Genomic DNA, 4,170 nt, shown 5'->3' with positions numbered 1-4,170 from the left:
CTTCTTAGGTTTATCCATTCAGGTGAATTAGCTCATTCATCTCTCTTTTAACTAGCCAATCAGGTCGTGACACCTATATTATTATTAAAAAAATAAAAACAAAACTCTACATGTATTGGTGTTAAGAAACGCCGTAAGCAGAATTCGTCGTCTGACAAAAATATTTAACTCTCCACTTGACCTCCCGATTTTTTTAAACCCAAACTCCACGGCTGGGAAAATGGAGGTGTGGAGTTGATTTGCTGAAATCCTAATTTCTATGAACGATCCATCATTACCTTGTTATGATTCAGATTTGTGATTGGTTGGGATGATGCTTTGATCAAGGTCTAATGTTTGTAAAAGCACTTTTGTCTGGTCAGCTAAAGCGTGGAATCCCAAAGCTTGAACATTTAAACAAGGCTCTTAGTAATCATCGAAAAAAAAAAAAAAAAAAAAAACAAAGCTCTTAGTTTTCTTGAATTTCTCTCTTCATCTTGTTTTTGTTGATTTCTTTATTGCTAGTGATTGGGATTAATTAGAGAAAATAAGGTTTTGGTGCTGGAGATGCAGTACGCGCGTAAACTCTACTTCGGGATATGCTTAACCACTTGACTGCTATGATTTCAATGAATTTGAGTATCTGAGGGTTCTAGGTTGAATTGGTATAGGTTCGGAATTTTTTCCAATTACTTGTTGCTTTTGATTCCATGAACTATATATATATATACACACAGCGCTTCTCCGGTGCGGACGTCCGCACTTTTTGCTTAGGTGCGGATTTCCGGTTTTGACCCACTTTCCGATCACATTTTCACATCTTAACCGTTCAGTTTTTAGGTCATAATGTATAGATCACCTCTACAAAATTTTCAGCCAATTTGGTGATCGTTAAGGCATCCAAAACTGCAATTTACCATTATAAATACGAACGGTTCCGGTTCGACAGATTCTGTCCGTTCGTGTAAATTGCAATTTTGGATGCCTTAACGATCATCAAATTGGCTGAAATTTTGCAGAGATGATCTATACATTAGGATCTAAAAACTGAACGGCTAAGATGTGAAAATGTGATCAGAAAGTGGGTCAAAACTGGAAATCCGCACCTTTTTCTTCAGTGCGGATATCCGCACCTGAGCAAACTTTTATATATAAATATAAATATATATATATATATATATATATATATATATATAGGGAGGATCAAGAGAGAGCATCCTTACTTTAAGAATTTGATAATTTCTACTATTTCACACTAGTACATGACTTAATTCAATGATTAATTTCAACAATTGATCCTTTAGATTCCTATGTAAGAATTGTGCCTACAAAAAATCAACCAAATTCATAATCGATCATTTGGTTACTCAAAATTGTGTAAACAAATGTAAACCGTTAGATTAAATTAAAACGAATATTGAGCTAATCAAATGGTTTTCTAATTTGGCTAATTTTTTGTAGGATTCATATGTGTGTAGCTAACTAGAGAATGAATGGTGTGATTATTAAAATACATGCTAAAAATAAAAATATCCTCACTTTAAGAGTTTAAGAACATCCTTTCTTGATCCTCCATATATATATATATATATATATATATATATATATATGTTGTCGGGCATATAGTGTTGTTTATAAATTGATGGAAGTGTCTAGGATTTATTGTTTATTAGGGCCATGGCAGAAAGAGTTTGGTTTGAGAAGAAGGGAGGTCAATGGAGAGTTGAAGTGTTTTATGTATGATCTATTCAATGATGTCAAAAACAGTTGGTGTAATTGCTCTCTTTTGATGACATTTTATTGAACCATTTTGTAGGTTTATAGAGCAATCAATGTATGTTAACTTGTGGATTTGATATTGTCATTTTTTTTTATCTTTATATCCATGCATAAGAACAGATACAATTGCCTTTCATATGGTACATATCTCTTTGGATTATGTTTTTGTAGCCATCTGAAGTGATATAGGTCTTGGTCAAATTGGGAGGGAACTTAAACAAGTCTTGGTCAAATTTGGAGGGAAGAGTTCATAGGTTTGATAATTTTGGAGGGAAGAACAACTCAGGTGAGTCAAGTCTTGGTCAAATTAACATGTTTTTGAATTTTGAGGGAAGAAATTGTGGTTCTCATGTTATAAAACAAATTGAGGGCAAATCGGACTTTTTTGCCTCATTTAACGAGTCACATGCATGACACATGTTGAAATTGACGAAGACGTGACGGAAATTGACAGCATGTATGTTGGAGATACAAAAAAGTAAGTCTGGGTATTATTAGCATAGGCAACATTGCAACAAGGTCCTCAGAAAGTGGGACCTGCATCCTTTCTTTACGCTCATTGAAACCCGGAGCTAATAGAGACCAGGTCTTACCCCCTAGAAAAACCAAAGGCTTTGTCGCAAGCACTCTTCATTTCTTGCTTGACTGAAATCATGATGTCTGAAGGTAGAAGTAAGCAGTACGCAACAGTCAATGAAACTAGGGGCTAATAGAGACCAAGTTTTAACCCCTAGAATTTATTGGAAAAAGAGAGAAATTATTTATAATCAACTTGATTGGAAAAAAAAAACATATTTTCTCATTTTCTCTATGAAAATATGAGTAGAAAACTTCGCTGTAGGTGGCATACAAATTTCACATAAATTTTGGATAAATTTTGGACAAAATCGGTGTGAATTTAAAATTTTTAAATATATTTTTTGTGTGTAGATATTTCAAAAATTAAGAATTTTGCAGAAATGTAAGAAAAATTTCAAAAAATTCGGGAAACTCCTGACAAAAATGATATAGCATATGAATTTCGTTTTGGTACTTCCAAATTACAGAAATTTCGATGGAAATTTCGGTAGTTTCAAAGAAATTTGAAACCTTGGTTTCCACAAAGTCAAGGCTAGCCCTCCTCTCATAACCCCTGCGGAAATAATTCTCTTTGTAATTAATGCGGCTTAGACTTTTAGTTTGCCTCCGTGGAAGTACAAGGGTGGCTTAAAGCAAGTGCACCCGTAGTCAAGAAAAGGCAAAGTCGAGAAGTCGAGAAGTCGAGAAGTTAAGAATTCGACCAGTCAAGTTACTATTCACTGCCACTGGACATAGGTTTACACCCGTTGTTTTTCTTGCCCGGTCAACACTTTTCACGTAATTCACTGTTCATAGTACTGTTTCACGTAGTTCACCATTGGATTTAGCTGTTTAAATCACTGTTCATATTTCACTGTTACTGTTCGTATTTTTCTGTTCACTGTTCATATTACTGTTCACGTTGGAATCAAAATCACTTAAGAAGCCAACCCAGCGCTGCCAAGTGTCCTGCCTCTTTGCTTTTCTTCCTGACGTCACCCACGTTCCTCACAATATCGAGCTGGCAGCTCCATGACTTTGGGCAAGAAAAAAGTCACAGCCTTGCCCTTTTTTTTGACCTCAGTCATGCAAAGCCAAGCTTTGCCCAGTCAAGCAATCACCGGTGGAAGCTTCATTTTCATTATGCCTGGTCACCACATCATCATTCTCCCCTTTTGCCCGGGCAAAGCAAGACCGGTGCACTTGCTCTTAGAATTTTAGTTTCCACAAAGTAAAGGCCGACCCTCCTCTCATAACCGCTGTGGAAATAATTCTCTTTGTAATTAATGTAGCGGGATTTCTTTCCTCATGCTTATCCTTTGGAATGGATCCGGATCCTCTCCTTAGCTCCCTTTGGGCCTTGTTTTTCCTTGACTTTTAATCCTGGCCATTAACCGCCTATCTAAGGGCTCATTAGTGACCGCATCAGTACATTATGAATAATAAATATAAAAGTTAGCTTTTTCACGTTGACAGAAACTAATGCCATCTAAACAGCCAAAAAAAAAAAAGTAAAGCTGTTTCTCTCTTCTCTCTCTCTATCAAAGAAGATAAAAGAGACGAAGGTGAGACAAAAAAAAAAAATTACAAACGCTGTTAAATGCAAGGTTTCAAATTTCGGTTTCGGTACTTCAAATTTAAGGAGTTTCGATTTCGGTGGAAATTTCAGTTAAAAATAAAGAAATCAAATTAATTGCATTTATAAAATGATATTTTTGAATGAAACTTTTACATAGACTAAACTAACCTATAATAAACCTATTTACAATGTAACATCTCTAAAATTATACATTTATAATAGAATTATGATAGTTTATATGGACGAGTAATTAACTAGTACTATAGTAGGTTGCT

Source organism: Rosa chinensis, chromosome 1, assembly GCF_002994745.2.
Source record: "Rosa chinensis cultivar Old Blush chromosome 1, RchiOBHm-V2, whole genome shotgun sequence".
Lineage (NCBI taxonomy): Eukaryota > Viridiplantae > Streptophyta > Magnoliopsida > Rosales > Rosaceae > Rosa > Rosa chinensis.
The sequence above is the reverse complement of the archived record's forward strand: the minus strand, read 5'-3'. Positions refer to the sequence as shown.